Raw genomic sequence first — 19,302 nt, 5'->3', positions numbered from 1 at the left:
TCTGTTATAATCCACAGTAAGCATGAAAATTATTATGATTATTGTTAACCATGGTGGGTTTGCACTCTGATGGTGACTTTTTTTGTTCTGCATAAGCCATCTGTCTCAAATATAGTTCAGTTAAAAGCATGGACATGGATTACCTTTTTAAAGAAGTTCTAGTTGTTTATATCTTTCATGTTTTTGTGTCTTTACTTTCATTGTATGTTTCGAATACAACAAAAGGAAATTATCCTACCAGGGGCCTAGAGCAAGCAGAGTCCTCTTGGCTTTTGTTACCCAGAGGAGTACTATAGCAGTAGAAGCATTTTTTATACTTCCCTAGGATGCCTTAAATATCAACTACGCATAACTATGTTCCAGTCTCAAAATTCTTAGAATTTTTATTCCCTAAATGCTTTTCAAGTTGTCTTAGAAATTTATTGTTAATACTTTATATTTTTTATAATTCAAATTTTTTGTTACTGTTTGTTAGTATGGCTCTTAGTCTGTTTTCAAGCTGTTAGCATAGGTTAGTTAGTTTTTATAGGTGCAAAAGCTGAGGCAGAAGTATGAACCAAAGTTTTCCCTCATACTGAGATTATAAGATTTAAATTGGGACGAATCCATCTCTTGGAACCCTAGGATTTTCACAGATATGCCTCCTCAGGGGCTTGACCCCAGGAGGGAGGTTGCTGAGCAGATGAGGCTTTCGGTTTCCATTTTTGCTTCATCCAGGGAGAGTAGCTTCACTTTGTATCTGTTTTATATTGAACTTCCATATAAGAATTTTGAAGAAAAGATCTCCACTTAAAAACAAAGAAAACGTTGAAAATTGCTGCATTAGTGATTTTGAAGGCCTACTTGGGAAAAAAGGGTATCTGCATGACCTGCCAGATGGTGGGCATCTAATCCTCTGGGCATGGCTTGGTCCTCTGCTGGCACAGCTATTTTGTGCCCAGCAGGAGTGAGTGAGCTGAATTTTTGCAGTTTTATTTCTCTCTTTTTCTTGACCCCAACCTCCCTACTTCCTCTTTTCCTTTTATCTTTCTCCCTCCTAAGATTTCTAGTTGGAAGGAAAGGAGTGGGCCTGATGAGTCATAGAGGCAAGTAGGTGTGTATATTTTGTTTGTGTGTATGTATTTTTTTTAATACATGGATACAGTTAAGATTGGTTGTTTTATCATCAGTTGCTCTAATTTATCAGTTAAAAAAAAAGAACAATGAAGTGCTTTGTTGAGTGCAGGGACTGATAGTTTGGGCCTCTTGTGAATAAGGTTGTTTATGCCAGGAAGTCTTATGCTCAAGATCTGTAACCCAATACCATGCCTTGCTCACTTCCACTCCCCAATGGCCTTTTTGAGGACCTGTACCAAGATTTGTTCTCATACCTCTTTGTTATTCTTCATGCCATGAGAAATTTAATATTTCTTTTAGACTCCTTGTTCACATTCTCATGCTTACTTTTCTTTAGGCCCCATTCTGAATTTATTTTCCTATCTACCAATTTTTTTCACAATTGTTTGAGCTTCCCTTCAGAATCCATTTGCAACAATATGATTGCCATTTTGTTAAAATGAAGAATATGCTTTCAAATAACCAAATATTTGTTTGGAACTACTCAGTCCAGCCCTGTGCTAGGTAATATCATGGTGAATAGAAGAGTAGAGGGCTGTCTTCCAAACAGTCTCCTGAGGAAGCAAACTGTACATCTAAGAAACAGATTAATATCCGCTAATGCTATGAGGATACGGCAGGGTATTTTCCCACTCTCAGCTATTAAGAGAGCACTCTTTCCAGTTACCCATTATGAAAATCCCAAAGTCATCTTTGGTTATTCCTTTTATTCCTTGCTTCTAATCAGAAGCTAAGCTCTTTGATTCTAAATCTTCAAAGACTTTTGCATCTGTTCCTTCCTTTATGCATCTGTAGTTCAGTCCTCTTCACTTTTGCCTGGAGTGAGTTATTTTTCCTATCTTTTTGCCCACCTTTTCACTCTTCCTGATACATAGCTCTAATTGTATAGCTTATTTCTTAAAAACCTTTTGTGGCTCCCATTTATTTCAGAATTGAGTCAAAAATTCTTTAGGCTGACAGCTAATGTCTGATCTGTTTTTTCAGCCTTATCTTCAAATATTCCTCTTATGCACTTAACACCACTCCATGATTTCCTAATTGTGTTCTCTTGGACAAGTTATTTGACCTCTGGGCTTTGGTTTCTCCTTTTGTTAAAAGAGGGGAATGGACCAGGTTAGAAATCACAATGAGTTAATGTTGAATAATTTTTATTTTTTATTTTATTTTATTTTTAAAATATTTATTTATTTATTTGGCTGCCCTGGGTCTTAGTTATGGCACATGGGATCTTTGTTGCTGCATGTGGACTCTTAGTTGCAGCATGCAGTCTCAGTTGCAGCATGCATGTGGGATCTAGTTCTCTGACCAGGGATTGAACCCCCCAGACCCCCTGCATTGGAAGCACAGAGTCTTAACCACTGGACCACCAGAGAAGTCCTTGAATAATTTTTAAATGATCAGGCTTGAAAAATATATTATCTCAGAGTATGTGTGTGTGTGTGTCTGTGTCTGTGTGTGTGCTGTTCAGAATAAATGGGAAGCATTTAAAAATGATGGATTGGGGGCTTCCCTGGTGGCGCAGTGGTTGAGAATCTGCCTGCTAATGCAGGGGACATGGGTTCGAGCCCTGGTCTGGGAAGATCCCACATGCCGCGGAGCAACTGGGCCCGTGAGCCACAACTACTGAGCCTGCGCGTCTGGAGCCTGTGCTCCACAACAAGAGAGGCCGCGATAGTGAGAGGCCCGCGCACCGCGATGAAGAGTGGCCCCCGCTCGCCGCAACTAGAGAAAGCCCTCACACAGAAACGAAGACCCAACACAGCCAAAACTAAATTAAAAAAAAAAAAAAAATGATGGATTGGGACTTCCCTGGTGGTCCAGTGGTTAAGACTCTGTGCTTCCAATGCAGGGGGCCCAGGTTCAATCCCTGGTCAGAGAACTAGATCCCACATGCCGCAACTAAAGATTCCACGTGTTGCAACTAAAAGACCCTGTGTGTTGCAATGAAGATCCCATATGCCTTAACTAAGACCCGGCTCAGCCAAATAAATAAATTTTAAAAAAGTATTTTAAATAAATAAAAACGATGGATTAAAGTGCATCTTTTTGATTTTATCATTGTAATCCTAGTGAGTAACCAGGTGAAAGAGTGTCGATATAGCCCTCAAAGCAAATTTTATAATACTAGCATATTGGTAAGGGGGGGTCTTAATGTTGTTTTCTCTTCTCTGTACTAAGGTAGAAAGTCTAATGACTTAGGAATTGAGTCTAAGTTCTAATTTCATATAACCAGAAAGTTTCTGTAAAATAAAATGTGGAATAAGCTTCAGTACTGTTTATGTCATCGTCTGTGGAGAGTGAAGTAGTACAACCCCAGAAAGAAGGTGATTTTTAAAAAATTTATTGAGATATAATTGACATATAATGGAAGATGATTTTTAATATGAACAGTGGCTACCATTTACTGAGTACATATTATGGACCCCTGTTGATCGTTTTCCTACCCCGCCCCCATTTTTTACTTTCTAGACCTCTCCCATCTCAGCAAATGGAATTGCCATTCACCTGTTACTTAGGCCAAAAACCTAGGTGTCATCCTTAATATCTTTCCTTTACACCCTACTTCAAACCTTCAAGTAGTTTAGCATTATCTTTAAAATATGCCCTGTCTGCCTACTACTTACTACCTCCACAAGCCAGCATCCTAGTTCAGTTCCCCTCTTGCCCCATGGTAGCCAGATTGAACTTTAAAAAGGTAAATCAGATCATACCATCCCCCACTGCTGAATTTCCTTCTGTGACTTTTTGTCACCCTTGAAATGAAATCTAAACTCTGGGCTTTGATGTACAAGGTCTTAATTTGTCCTGCCTGCCTCTCTGACCTTATTTCTGATCACTCTTCCTGTAGCTTACACCATCCTAACCACCACCCTTACTGACCTTTTTGTTTCTCAAATACACCAACCTCTTTCCTACTTCAGAGTCTTTGTACTTTCTTTTCCCATTTCCTATAGTAACGTCTTTATCCCAGAATCATTTGGCATGCTTCTTCTGAGATATCCCCTCCTCATAGAGACTTCTGTTGACTAGCCTGTCTAAAATAGCCATCCAATATCACTATTTATCCCCTCATTCTGCTTTGTCTTTATAGTTCTTATCATCTTTGAAAATATCTTATTTATTCATTTGTTTACTTATTGTTTATAGCCTCCAGGGTAGGGTGAGCTCCCTGAGGGTAGAACTTTATAATGTTCACCACTGTATTGGGTTAGCTAAAAAGTTCGTTCGGGTTTTTCCGTAACATCTTATGGAAAACCGGAATGAACTTTTTAGCCAACCCAATATTTCCAGTGCCTATAAAATAGTATCTATAGAAGCAGGTACTACATAGAAGCAAGCCAGTTTGCATCACAGAAACCTACAAAACTTACAGTTCACCTCTGGATCTGAAGGTGGATGTCAGGCTTGGGCTGAAAATAGGAGGACTATTGAAAGTCTTTTCAGGGATAACTGGGCCTAAAAGTCACCATCTCCATTCTTTGCAACTAATCAGTTAAGTCTCACCCACCCCGACAAGAAATGAATTTTTATTTTGGGGAAAAAATTGAACCAGAATGTTAGAATGCTTACCTACCTTCATACTAGGTAAGCATCTAAAATGACAGCAGATGGGGAAGGAATGTTATACTGAGAAGAGGGAGATGAAGGGATTGTCTGCATACTGAATGGTGAGGCTCTTGAGACTTCTAGTCCTCTTCTATCACATGGCTCTTAAGCAGGTAGGAATCATCTGCCTCCCACCCACACCCCCACCACCTGCCAGGAAATCGGTGGATTTGGAGAAATTGAAGAGCCCCAAGTAAAAGAAGAAAACTTTAAAATGTAACTACCAAAAAACCTTCTAATTACTATCTTCTAAATATATATCCTTCCAGGAGAGGTTAGAGAAGGAGCTGCATCTATGAAACAAGAATGGTATACTATAAAATAGTAATAATTAGAGAACCACAAAGATTCTCAAAAATTCTTGGAAATTTTAAAATATAATTATTTATTTATATATGGTTCTATATGATTATTTACTTATGGTTTTATTTAAACCATTTGACTAGAAGGCCAAGGAGATAAAGGTGAGGAGATCATCCATTAATGGAGAAAAGCCAAAGATGGAAAATAAGAGAGAAAAGATAAGAAAATTAAAGGATCAATCTAGGAAGTCTGTTTTTGACTAATACAAGAACATTTTCTACAACTGAAGAGCATGAACTTCCAAAGTGAAAGGTCCTACCAAGTGCCCAGCACAATGAATGAAAAAAAAGACCCACCCCAGAGCATATGATTATGAAATTTTATAATATGGGCAATAAAAATAAGATTCTAAGCACTTCCATGGGTGGGGGTGGGGGGGAACGAGATGCCATATAAAAGACTGAAAATTAAAATGGTATCAGACTTCTCAACACCAGCTCTGGAAGCTCTACCGACGGAACAATGCTTTCTGAGAGAAAATTATTTCCTACTTAGAATTCTATATCCAGTCAAACTACCAGTCAGGCATGAGAGTAAAGACATTTTCAGACATGCAACATTTTGAAAACTTTGCCTCTCATGAGCCTTTTCTTTTGAAGCTTCTGGAGGATGTGTCCCATCAAAAACAAGGGGGTAAACAAAACAACTAAGTAAAAATAAAAAAGAATGTGTAAGATCTGGAAAGAAGGGTGATAGCAAGACCCAGGGTGACTGCTGGACAACAGTCTAGAGAATAAGCAGTCCAAACTGGAGCGGGGGGATCAAGAACTCCAGGAGAAATATTGAGGAGTGGGGTTTAAGGAAAGAATTCATGGATTTCCAGATGTGTTTGACATGGTGGACATTCATATTCAGAAGAATTTTACAGTTCTCTTGGAGGCTTTGGGAAGAATTAATGGTAGGCATATAGTAACTGAGCACATGAAAAATTAGGCAAAACATTAAAAATTGTGCAAGAAATAAAATGTAATCATAATATATTACTTGGCTTAGTAGTGATTATAATCAGTCATAATGATGTAAATGCTGAGTTTTTGTTTCTCCTAAATATTGATTTTACCCAAAATTGTCTTTTACCCAATATTGGAAAGGAAGTAATTTAAGAGGGTGGAACCCTCAGCTTCCACACTGGAAAGTCAGTAGAAGGTCAGAAATAGCAGTATAAGTATGTTAGTTAGCTAGAGCTGTGTTGGTAAATAGAAGAAACAGTAAAAGAATTGTTACTTATCAGGGGAGTAGGATTCAGTGGTGATATGGGCAGCCATGGGTTCTATTTTCATTATATACCTATTTGAAGCTTTGTAAATTATAACTGAGGAAAATTAAGTTTGGAGGCAATTGCAGTCATCTAGAGAGAGCTTGGACTATGGGTAGCAGTGTAGGTGGAAAGAAGTAATTGGATTCTGGATATTTTTGAAAGTAGAGGCAATAGAATTTCCTAATGGATTGGGTGTGGGATATTAGCACAAGGAAGCAGGAATCTAGAATGACTCTTATTTAGGTTTTTGACTTGAATGACTGGGAGAATTGAATTGCCAGTAACTACATTGGGGAAGACTGAATAGGGGACAGGTTTGGGGACGGGAGATCAGGAGATATCAAGTTGACAGTTGGGTAAACAAGTCTGGAATTCAGAGGAGAGGTTCATGATGGTTGTGTCTCTTAGTAGTTAGGGGACCTTAGGTAAGTTATGTAACCTCTGTAATCTCAGTTTTCTCATCTGTGAAGTAGAGAATAATAATAGTACTACTGTACCAGGTTGATGGTGATGCCGAAAACTTGGCCTCCCTGCACTGGTGCCAAATCGAATCTCAGAGACAGAGTTTTGGGTGAAGTGAAAAGGAATAGCTTTATTGCTTTGCCAGGCAAAGGGGGACACAGCGGGCTTGTGCCCTGAAAAACTGTGTGTTCCAGCCTGGGGAGATTTGGTGAGGAGTTTTATAGCAGTGGTTCAAGGGCGGGGTTGCTGATAAGAATCAGGGTGTGTGCAGGGCCTGCATGCCTTTAATCTGGCCTAGGTGGTCTCCTGATGAGCTTCTTGAGGTTAATCGAACTGTGATCTTCTCTGGAATGAAGAATGCTAAGGTTTTCCATTTGTTGGGGGTTTTAGTTCTGTAGAAGAGCTCAAAGATATTGTTATGTGTATCCCTTGAGGTGGAACCAGGGCCCTGCCCCAAGGCTGCACTTTGTTTTTCTCTCTCTTTTTTTTTTTTGGTTTAAAATAATTTTTTATTGCCCAGGGTATTTTTTTCTAGTGTCTTATTTTGTTTGTTTGTTTTTGTTTTCTTTTTTAATAACTGTAAATTCAAGCTTAGAGAAGCTTGCCTTTGTCTTGAAAAACAAAACAATAAAGCTTTTATATCATTTGCTAACCTGGTTTCATTTTAAGAGAAAGATGGGCGTTATCTTGCAAGAGTAAAATTTATACCATGAATGATGCAGGTCTAAGTCTGATGGTACTAAAAGGAGACAACAGCATTGTTGACAAAATTAAAAATAATCTGCTGGTGGCATTTGCAGAAAAGAAGCCCTTGCAAATTTCTAAACAACAGTAAACTCTGTTAGGAAATTCTAAAGTGTTTTACTGGCCAAAAAGGGAATGAGGTTAGTAAAATGCCTCAACAGAGTTTGAATAAAATACTGGATTTGAGAGTTACTGGAACTTGGATATGTAAAAGCATGACTTGGGTCATGCTTACAATGGTCTCAAGTTCAAATAAACTACTGTGACAGTACACCACTTGACAAGTCACACTCTTTCCCAGGGGCTCTTCTTTTCCCTCAGTAGGTACTGGCAGAAGGTGTGCTTAGTTGTTTTCCAGTGTAGATGCCTAGCCCCAAAGCCAAAACATGGGAGAGGAAGAAAGATGGAATGAACACCTTAAGAAATTCTGCAGAGAAAATCCCCCCTTTTTTCATGGCTCCACTTTTCCTCATGCTTAAGGAAATGGAATGTTTAGGGTGCCTGAAGTGGAACTCCTTAGGTGGAACGTTTTCAGGTCTACTGAACCAATCGGATACCCAGTCTACGATTTTCTTCAAAGAATCCACTTCTTTCTCTCCTTCTGCAATTTCTTTTTCTGTCTGAGAGCTATGGTCCCTGCTGGTGTGCATTTCCACATCAAACATGATCTGCCCAACTTCTTGTGGGGAAGGACTATCTCAGTGAGAACTGCCTCTTGAACTACTCTGTCCAGATTCATGTTGTGCATCCAAAAGAATCTTCCATATCTCCATTGTGGATAGAGGATGAGGAGGGTACATGTTCTAGCCCCCCATTTTTCCCATTGCCGTTGTCATTGGCGTTGCTGCTGTTCATGGGGAGCTCCACCCAGGAACTGCTGAGGCCGGCTGGTTGGGGCAGAGACTGTTCACCTTCCTCACAGTTGTTGTTGTCTGGGGCCAGTGGCTGCTGTACTGAGACGACATTGTCGCAGCAGGACCGTCTTGTTCTCGGGTAGCAACACTGCACTTTGTTTCTTTTCTTTTAACGAATATCTTGTTTTTTTAATTTTTATTTTTATTTATTTTTTATTTTTGGCTGCATTGGGTCTTAGTTGTGGTACAGGGGCTCTCTAGTTGAGGCGTGCAGGCTTAGTTGCTCCGCGGTATGTGGGAATTTAGTTTCCCAACCAGAGATCGAACCTGCGTCCCCTGCATGATTCTTTACCACTGGACCACCGGGGAAGTCCCCTGCACTTTGTTTCTTGACTACTCCTCCCTTGTCTCTGCATCCTCTCCCTTCCCAGATCAGCAAATGTTTGAAAGGCTTCTGTGCCAAGGAGCCCCACAGGATCCTGCTCGGTTTCACTGGGAGGATTAAATGAAATAACGTACATAAAGAACTTATCACGGGGCTTCCCTGGTGGCGCAGTGGTTAAGAATCCGCCTGCCATTGCAGAGAACACAGGTTCAAGCCCTGGTCGGGGAAGATCCCACATGCTGCTAGAGCAACTAAGCCCATGCGCCACAACTACTGAGCTTGCCCTCTAGAGCCCGCGCACCACAACTACTGAAGCACGTGCACCTACAGCCCGTGCTCCACAAGAGAAGCCACCTCACCACAAGGAAGAGTAGCCCCCGCTCACCACCACTAGAGAAAGCCTGCGCGCAGCAACGAAGACCCGACGCAGTCAAAAATAAAGTAAATAAATTTATTTTTTAAAAAAAGAACTTATCACAATGCAAGACACTAAATCTTAGCTATTATTTTTATTATTGATGCTGCTATTATTATAATCATCTGAAGCATCATATAATAAGGCTGTATAGCATAAAGCTTAAGAGTTAAGGATCCAAACAACAATAAACAGATAACGTGTTAAGCAAAAAAAAAGAGTTAAGGATCCAGTCCTGACTACCGTTTGCTAGTTGTGTGACCTGGGGGAAGCCACTTAATCTGTCTTCAGTTTTATTATCTGTAAAACGGAGAGAGTAATAGTACCTATTACATAATGTCTTCATAAGGATTAAATGAGGTAATTCCTATAAAGTATTTAGAACAGTGTCTGACACATTATAAGTGCTCAGTAAATGTTATCTACTATTATCATTATTTGTGAACTCCTTAAAGAAGGAACCATCATGTTTATTTCTATGGCCCCCACTTGATCCTCATTGCCAGGCACTGTGCTTAGTACATATATGACAGGCCGTAAAAAAAAAATTTAAGTGTTTTGTTAATCTATGGAGAGTACAAACCTTGCACTTAGTATTTACTTGATACATGCTTGCTGGATTGAATTGGGGAAGAAATAAATCATTGGGAGAGTGTTTCAGAAGTATGCTCACAGAATTTGAAGTTTGTGTTTATATTTTGCTATTTTGGTGTGAGTTTATGAGTAATTGTAGACTAAAGGATAAATTTGGGAAGGGGGAAGAAGCTTTTTCAGTGCTTGGGGAGACAATCTATATACTTGGGTTTGTGGATTTTAGTTCTCTTCTGAACTTCCTGGATTTAAAAAAAAAAAGCATTTTGGGAACATTTAAAGTCACTGCACATATATGTATTAATAGTTCTGCCTTTGTCAGGAGACTTGGTATTTTGCTGCTTGCACGGCAGTTTTGAGCAATGTGGTTTAAAATTTTCTATGAAATAAAGAAAATACAGAATGAATTCATTCTTAGTCTCATTTTACTTTCAGTTGTTATTCAAGATAGAGGATATTTTTCTCTCAGAAATCTAGGATATTTTTATATTTATTAAACTGGTTTAATATTTATAAGCAAGCAGATCTAATTTAAACTTTTTAGATATTTGTATTGTTTCACTAAGAAAAAGTAAAATTTGACCATGAACTTGATTTGTCCTTTTGTTATTATATATAGTGCTATTGACATGATCTAGTGATGGCTATGGAATGTTTATTCTGCCTTTAGCTATCTTAAAATTGGACTATAAAAACCATGGAGAGAAAAGAGAAAGCCAGACTGAACCAGCTCTGCTTAGTGTCACCTGATGTGAGGCTCTGGTGGTTAATGTCTGTTCAGCTGAGTTTTCCTTATGAGTTTTCGTATCTATGACCTCGCACAACCAGTTTTCCATGATGTAATACCTCTAAAACACGTTTGAACTGCAGCAAGCCTTACCCAAGGATAGTACTCCTTTTTTTATGGATCTAAATTCATAGCTCTTTTGGGACTTGAGTTCTGAGCAATTTCCCTCTCTTCTCCTTTTTGGTTATTGGTAATTTTTTCTAGTCTAAGAGAGCGTTGGTATCTTTGCTTTATTTGGGAGTAAAATACAAAGCAGTTCATTTTATTTTTTTATTATTATCTTTTAATTAATTAATTAATTAATTAATTTATGGCTGCGTTGGGTCTTCGTTGCTGCGCACAGGCTTTCTCTAGTTATGGCGAGCAGGGGCTACTCTTTGTTGTGGTGCGCAGGCTTCTCATTGCGGTGGCTTCTCTTGTTGCAGAGCACGGGTTCTAGGTGCGCGGGCTTCATTAGTTGTAGCACACGGGCTCAGTAGTTGTGGCTCGCGGGCTCTAGAGCGCAGGCTCAGTAGTTGTGGCGCACGGGTTTAGTTGCACCGTGACACGTGGGATCTTCCCGGACCAGGGCTCGAACCTGTGTCCCCTGCATTGGCAGGCGGATTCTCAACCACTGCGCCCCCAGGGAAGCCCCACATTTTAATATTTTACTATAGGTTTATTTCAGGCCTCTTAATTGTTTTTTTACCAAACTTTGGAGTCAGACATTTTTCTGGAAAGACCAGTACAGGTCAGAAGAACTCTTACAATATGGATGGTGCTTTTATTGCTCAAAGTTGGCAGTAGAAAGGCTTATAAAACTAACCAGTAAGATTTTCATTAGTTTACAGATAGTTTTTTATGAATCAAAAATGAAATTATTATTGAACCACTGGCCTTTTTCTTCCATACTGATTGTCACAGAACAAAGCATAGGCTTTGGAGCCTAATAGATCCAGATTCCAGTACCTCCTCTAATCTTTGTCAAGTCACTTAAATACTCTGAACCTCATTTTCCTAGATGTTAAAATGGGGGTAATTTCATCTCAGGTAGTACCTATAAAGCACCTAGCACAGTTTCCAGGTATACTGTAGGTGAGCAATAAGTAGTAATTTTCTTGACAGCTTTGATACAATGGCCACAGACCTCTTACTAGGTCCTATTATGCAGAATTGAAGAGGTCCAAGTCTGATAGTAGTGTCAGTGTTTTGTTTTTCAGAATGAGGATAGATAGATGTGTTTTAGACTGTAATCACACCTCTCCCTCATTCTTCTGTTTAGGTAATAAACTTTTGAGAAGGGATAACATTTAAACTTTAATGTTTAACTCTGAGCTTTATACATAACTGAGAGTTCAATAAATATTTGACCCACTGGATGTAAATGCCACGAAGGAACATAATAACATTATTATTTTCCTTATGCTTGTTTAGAAAGAGTCAAATCCCAAAGTCTATCATAGATCTGTGAGCATTATAACATAGAATAGTGACCCATAAATTTTTTTGATTATGTATCTATTATTAGTTTTCTATGGCTGCTGTAGCAAATTGCCACAAACCTAATGGCTTAAAACAACACAAAAGTATTATCTTATAGTTCTGTAGGTCAGAAGTCTGATGGGTCTTACTGGGCTAAATTCAAGGAGGGCTATGTTCCTTTCTGGAGGCTCTAGGGGAGAATCTATTTTCTTACTTTTTTCAGCTTCTAGAGTCTGTTTTGCATTCCTTGGCTTGTAGTTCCCTTCCATCTTCAAAGCCAGCCAAGACCAGTTGAGTCTTTTTCACATTGTATCCCTCTGATACTGACTCTTCTGCCTCCCTCTTCCACCTTTGAATACCTCTTGTGATTACATTGCACCCACTTTGCTAATCCAGGATGATCACCCTAATTTAAAGTGAGCTGATTAGCAGTCTTAATTCCATCTGCAGTTTAATTTATTCTACTTGCCTACTAACAACATATTCACAGGTTCTAGGGATTAGGACATGGACATCTTTGGATATCTTCTGTCTACCATAGTATCCCATTAGGAAAACATTTTTGAGCACATCCCCAGGTGCTACGATCAACCCTTATTAAATATTAGTAAAACTTAATTTCTCTTTTTCATATTAAAAAAAAGTAAAAATTCTAATTTTCTTTCCATACTTCAGTCTTGCTCATTCCCCAGTTTTGGAGACTGCTGGCTAATAGTAGGGCCTTGAAAGGTCCTGCCTTGGAATAAGAATTTTAACTTTTAATTGAATTCAGTAAATATTTACTGAGCAGTAACTATGAACAAGGCAGTGTTTAAAGTATATATAGAGACACAAAAGCTTGTTTCTTACTCATGTTCCAGTCCAGTGCATGTTGCGTGGAGGTTGAAGGGGAGCTCTTTTTAACCTAGGACAGGGCCTCAGTTTCCACTACTGGGTCTTCTGCATCTGCTGGCAGATGAAGGAAGAAAGTATGGAGGACAGTGTTGAGGTTTTTAATGGGACAGGCCTGGAAATCATCCCTTCTGCCCCTATACCGCTGGCCAGAACTCAGTGTTATGGTCTTAACCAACTAGGAAATGTAGTCTACTTCAGGAGGAAAAAGGAAGTGAACAAGTAGCTATTCCCTTCCATACATAACATCCCTGCCTTCAAGAATCCTCTGATTGAGTGGAAGAGGTGGACATAGCTAAAACATGTAGAAGGCAGGCCTGATAAGTGTTACAATAGAAGTTTAAATGGAGTGATATGAGTGTATAGGGAAGAGAGAGATTAATTTTGATTAGAAAAGTGGACTCATTCTAGCAACAAAATGAAAGTGGAAGTGGGAGAATTCAGGACATATTTAGGAGAGGCAGGTTATATAACTAAAATGTAGAGAATGCAGGTCGATGTAATAGATAAGGTAAGAGAGGTTGGGGTCAGATCATTCAGACTCTTGAATAACACGCTAAAGAATTTGGACTTTGATCAGGGGCTGTGAGCTGCCACAACAATTTTTTGAGTAGCCAATAGCTTCTTAAGTGGAGGGGTTGTGTCTTAATCATTTTTATATCCTTTTTTAAAATTTATTTATTTATTTATTTATTTATTTATTTATTTATTTATGGCTGTGTTGGGTCTTCGTTTCTGTGTGAGGGCTTTCTCTAGTTGCGGCAAGTGGGGGCCACTCTTCATCGCGGTGCGCGGGTCTCTCACTATCGCGGCCTCTCTTGTTGCGGAGCACAGGCTCCAGACGCGCAGGCTCAGCAATTGTGGCTCACGGGCCTAGTCACTCCGCAGCATGTGGGATCTTCCCAGACCAGGGCTCGAACCCGTGTCCCCTGCATTGGCAGGCAGATTCTCAACCACTGTGCCACCAGGGAAGCCCCTATATCCTTTTTATAACTATATGGAGAGGTAATATAACATTGTGGTTAAGAGCACAGACTTTGGGAAAAAAAAAAAGAGCACAGACTTTGGGAATTCCCTAGTGGTCCAGTGGTTAAAACTCCGCGCTTCCATTGCAGGATGCGGGTTTGCCCCATTTGGGGAACTAAGATCCCACATGACACGTGGTGCGGCCAAAAAAAAAAAGAGAGAGAGCACAGACTTTGGAACCCACCGTTTAGGTTTGACTCCTGGCTCTGCCACTTATTAGCTGTTATGACTTTGGGCAAGTTACTTAATTTCTCTGAGCCTGTTTCTTCATCTATATGATTAGGTTAATAAAAATGTTACTTCATTGGGTTATCGTGAGAATTAAATGAATACAACGTAGGACTTAACTGGTGGCACAGTGGTTAAGAATACGCCTGCCAATGCAGGGGACACGGGTTCGAACCCTGGTCAGGGAAGATCCCACGTGCCACAGAGCAACTAAGCCCGTGTGCCACAACTACTGAAGTCCGCGCACCTAGAGCCCGTGCTTCACAGCAAGAGAAGCCACCGCAATGAGAAGACAGCGCACCGAGGCAAAGAGTAGCCACCGCTCGCCGCAGCTAGAGAAAGCCCATGTGCAGCAACAAAGACCCAACACAGCCAAAAATAAATAAATAAATAAATAAATTTATTACAATGATGAATATAACATAAAGTGCTTAGAACAATGGTAAACGCGCTTTGAGTTAGTTGTTATCATAATTATTATGATCATTACCAGTGCCTGGCACACAGTGGCACTCAGTAATTTTTGAGTGGTCAGAGTTGTGTTTTAAATTATCCAGCGAGTGTTTATATACTGTCATATGCCAGGCAAGAGAATGCTATTAAGAAGCTTATAGTCGGGCTTCCCTGGTGGCGCAGTGGTTGAGAGTCTGCCTGCCAATGCAGGGGACACGGGTTCGAGCCCTGGTCTGGGAAGATCCCACATGCCGCGGAGCAACTGGGCCCGTGAGCCACAACTACTGAGCCTGCGCGTCTGGAGCCTGTGCTCCACAACAAGAGAGGCCACGATAGTGAGAGGCCCGCGCACCGCAATAAGAGTGGCCCCCGCTCGCCGCAACTAGAGAAAGCCCTCGCGCAGAAACGAAGACCCAACACAGCTAAAAATAATAAATAAATAAATAAATTTATTAAAAAAAAAAAAAGCTTATAGTCTAGTAGGGGAGATATAAGGCATATTATAAAACAGTTAAAGGTAGAAAATGATGATGCTGTAGCAGTGTGGTGTTGATGGAGTGCCTTGGTAATTCAGAAGCATGCTCGGTCAAAAATACTTCTAATTAGAGGGAGCCAAAGTCTCTGGTCAAAGTCTAGTTTACCAGTAGTATCAGAGTTGGGAGTTTCCTGTTGTAGTCTTACTAACTTTAGAGTAGTGATCAGCTAGCTATCCTTGGTCTACACTGAGCCTTGCCACTCAACATATAAGTCCATAGACCAAGCAGCATTAGCATCACCTGGGAGCTTTTAGAAATTCAGAATTTCAAGTCCCCCCTGACCTATAGAATCTAAGTCTGCAGTTTACATGATTTCTAGGTGATCTGTTTCCACACTAAAATTTAGGAAGCACTGGTCTAAAAAATCAAAAGCAACGTGAATGTGTGTGTAATATGAAATTAAGAATAACAAAGTTGAGTAATCAATCACTCACTCTCAAGCATATCCATTAAGAAAGTGCTCCCTTCCCCAGCTAAGTAATTTTATCTTGCATGATTTTGGGTGGTGGTAGTGGAGAATAAGAATCAATCAGAATGTAACTTTTTTTAGATCCTGTCTCTTACCAAAAGTGATTTTAAGCTTCAGCCACAGTTTAGATTTTGATTAAAGAAGCAATAAAAATTTCAGTAAAAACTTATTGTTGATATTAAATGCTTTTCTAGGCATAAATCACTTCCCTGTTAAGGATGAGTAATATTTCCCTTTTAAAGTATATTCTGTTTATAGCAACTGGAATGATTAACTCTGCTCAAGCTCTTCTTCCAATATAAAGCTAATGCCTGTCTCAGCTTGCCAGCTCTGTAACACCATTTTCGACATGGTGGTGGTGGAGAGGAAGTGAGGGTGAGGAGGCCTGGCAGAAAAGTTTCACATAGAGGTAGAATTGTGCGACACCACTGTGATGTGGTGATGAGAGTAGGAAGTGTGAGTAGGAAGTGTGGTGCTGGAAAAGAAGTGAGGTTGAGGAGGTCTGGCAGAAAAGTTTCACATAACGGTAGAATTGTGCGACACCACTGTGATGTGGCGATGTGAGTAGGAAGTGGGGAAGACTGTCACATGAAGCCAGTGCCTGCCTGAATGTGTCGTCTGTGACATCTCTGTGGATGATGTGGTCATAGTGACGGTGGATCTGGGGGGAAGGGAAGCAAGGGTGTATCACACCCAAACCAAATACTTTCAGCTTCTAGGAGATCCATAACTTTAGAATGTAGCCATTGTTTTGCTAGTAGAATCCTATTGCCTAGCTTCTATATAAATATTTGATTAAATAAAGTAAACACCTCTTGGCTTTCCAGCCTTGTACCTGCCTCTGAATGTTCTTTCTTATAAAACGAGTTTACATTGTGAAGCTAATTTGGTGATTACTGCTTTTTCATTCAAGAAATGCTTGTTTAGCATCTTAACATGCAAAGCATTGTATGTCAGGCACTGTATATAGAAATAAGTTAGATGAGATCTGTACTCTTAAAAACCTTTCTTATATTCCAGTCTGGAGAAAAAGTCAGAAAGGTTAAGAGAAGAATAGCTAACATTCTCTAGTGCTTACTATGTTCCAGGAGCTCAAGTTGTCTCATTTTATCTTCACAATAACCATATAGGTTAGGTAATATTAACATTCCCATTTTGCATGTGGAAAACCCTGAAATACAGAGAGGTCATCAGTAAGTGGCAGAGCCAGGATTCAAATCCAAGTAGTCTGACTCCACACCCTGGACTACTTCACTTATGCTAATGAGCAATCTTTCAAAGAAGGATGTTAGCAGTACTGGGGGGCAGGAAGAGAGAGAAAGAGTACTAATGTTTACTGAGGGCATCCTGGAGATCGTTGTAGAGAAGATGAAATTTTAGCTGATCCTAGAAGGATAATTTTCAGTAAGTAAATGAAGTCTTCCAGCTCAGGGAGGAGCTTTAACTTAAGTTTCCAGGTCATAAAAATCATTCATGCCTTTCAACAAATCTTTACTGAGAGCTTCCTTACTGTGTGCAAGGTACTATACTAGGTGCTAGAAATACAGAGATAAATAAAACTCTGAATCTTCCACAGTAAGGAAAGTTACAAAAGAGTAATGTGGGCAGAAGACAGGTTATAATGAATTTAGAAACGAAGGAAGGTTAAAGATACGTAGATTGTGTATGTAACCTTAAAGTTTGGTCACAAGTGCAAAGAGTGTATTAGGATCATATTTTAGGGAGAGGGACAAGGGAAGCATTTTTTAAGATGGGTAAATTTAAATATATTTGTAGGATAGAACCAGAGGAAAGGGAGAGATGGGTGAAGAATAAGGCTCATGGGAAAGTGTGAGCTTCCAAAGATAAGTTGGAGCAAATCATGGAAAGTTTCAAGTGCTGTGGTAAGGAATTTTGACATTATTCTATAGGCAGAAGGGAACCATTGAAGGTTTATAAAGAAGGAAATGACATATTTCATGTTTTGAAAAGGTAACGCTAATAGCCATGTAAGGGATGGCATAATTTAGAATTATTAATAATAACAAAATAAAAAACAATTAACCTTTATTTGATCATAGGCTAGACATTGCTAAACATTGTCCCTGAAATATCCATTTAATCCTCCTAACAATCCTTTAAGGTAGTGTTATTTTCAGGTCCATTTTTTTCAGATAAGGAAATGGAGATTTATAAAGGTTAAGTAACTTGTTTAAGTTCCCCTAGGTGGATATGGATAGATTTCTATGCTCTAGTGTAAAGGTGAGCAAACTCTTTCTGTAAAGGACTAGATAGTAAATGTTTTAGTCTTTGCAAGCCATACAGTCTCTGTCACAACTATTCAACTCTGCTGTTGTAGCACAAAAGCAGCCATAGAAAATACCATGTCTGTTCCAATAAAACTTTATGAAAACGAGTAGTAGGCCATAGTTATTAACCCCTGTTAGTGCCCATTATAGTTTAGAAAGCTGTAGTGAAGGAAGAAACATAGCTTATTGTATTTTACTTTACCTTTTTTTGCTATGGAGGAGTAATGAGAATAGAATTATCCTTAGGTAGGAATACCATTTAATCTCAGAGAAGCATCATTTCTGTAAGAGGTTCACTAGAAACAGCTATTTTTAAAAAATTTTTATTTATTTTTGGCTGCATTGGGTCTTCATTGCTGCGCGCGGGCTTTCTCTAGTTGCGGTGAGCGGGGGCTACTCTTTGTTGCAGTGCACAGGCTTCTCATTGTGGTGGCTTCTCTTGTTGTGGAGCATGGGTTCTAGGCGTGCAGGCTTCAGTGGTTGCAGCACACGGGCTCAGTAGTTGTGGCATGCGGGCCCTGGAGTGCGCAGGCTTTAGTAGTTGCGGTGTGTGGGCTCAGTAGTTGCAGCACATGGGCTCTAGAGCACAGGCTCAGTAGTTGTGGCGCATGGACTTAGTTGCTCTGCAGCATGTGGGATCTTCCTGGACCAGGGATCGAACCCATCACCCCTGCATTGGCAAGCAGATTCTTTTTTTTCTTTTCTTTTTTTTTAACATATTTATTGAAGTATAATTGCTTTACAATGGTGTGTTAGTTTCTGCTTTAAAACAAAGTGAATCAGTTATACGTATACATATGTTCCCATATCTCTTCCCTCTTGCATCTCCCTCCCTCCCACCCTCCCTATCCCACCCCTCTAGGTGGTCACAAAGCACCGAGCTGATCTCCCTGTGCTATGCGGCTGCTTCCCACTAGCTATCTATTTCACATTTGGTAGTGTATATATGTCCATGACACTCTCTCACCCTGTCACATCTCACCCCTCCCCCTCCCCATATCCTCAAGTCCATTCTTTAGTAGGTCTGTGTCTTTATTCCCATCTTGGCAAGCAGATTCTTAACCACTATGCCACCAAGGAAGTCCCTAGAAACGCTATTTATGCATACAATTTAACCACATTCTGCAAAACACCCACTTAACCTTTTATTACAATTGCTTTCCAACAGAATTACCCCTAGAATGAAAATTCTGTGAGAGAAGGGACTTTGTTTTATTCACTGTCCTGTCCCTAATGCCTTACAATTAGTGGCCATTCAATAAATAGTTGTTGAATAAATGAATGGAATACTGACTCTCGTAATTTCAGTGATTGGGGAGTTGTACGAACACTTAGAGAACAGTGACCTATTTTTAAGATACCTCTACAA

The 19,302-nt window shown here is 39.7% G+C and overlaps 1 protein-coding gene and 1 pseudogene across 2 annotated transcripts in view; one reads left to right on the top strand and one right to left on the bottom strand.

Annotated features, from left to right (window-relative positions):
- TESK2 (testis associated actin remodelling kinase 2) overlaps window positions 1-19,302 on the top strand; it is a 130,804-nt gene that overhangs the window by 67,989 nt on the left and 43,513 nt on the right. The gene's annotated exons all lie outside the window — the stretch shown is intronic.
- Window positions 7,867-8,476, bottom strand: LOC132349563 (BCL2/adenovirus E1B 19 kDa protein-interacting protein 3-like; annotated as a pseudogene).

The sequence above is a fragment of the Balaenoptera ricei genome, chromosome 1 (assembly GCF_028023285.1).
Source record: "Balaenoptera ricei isolate mBalRic1 chromosome 1, mBalRic1.hap2, whole genome shotgun sequence".
Lineage (NCBI taxonomy): Eukaryota > Metazoa > Chordata > Mammalia > Artiodactyla > Balaenopteridae > Balaenoptera > Balaenoptera ricei.
Note: the sequence above shows the minus strand (reverse complement) of the source record. Positions and strands in the feature narration are given on the sequence as shown.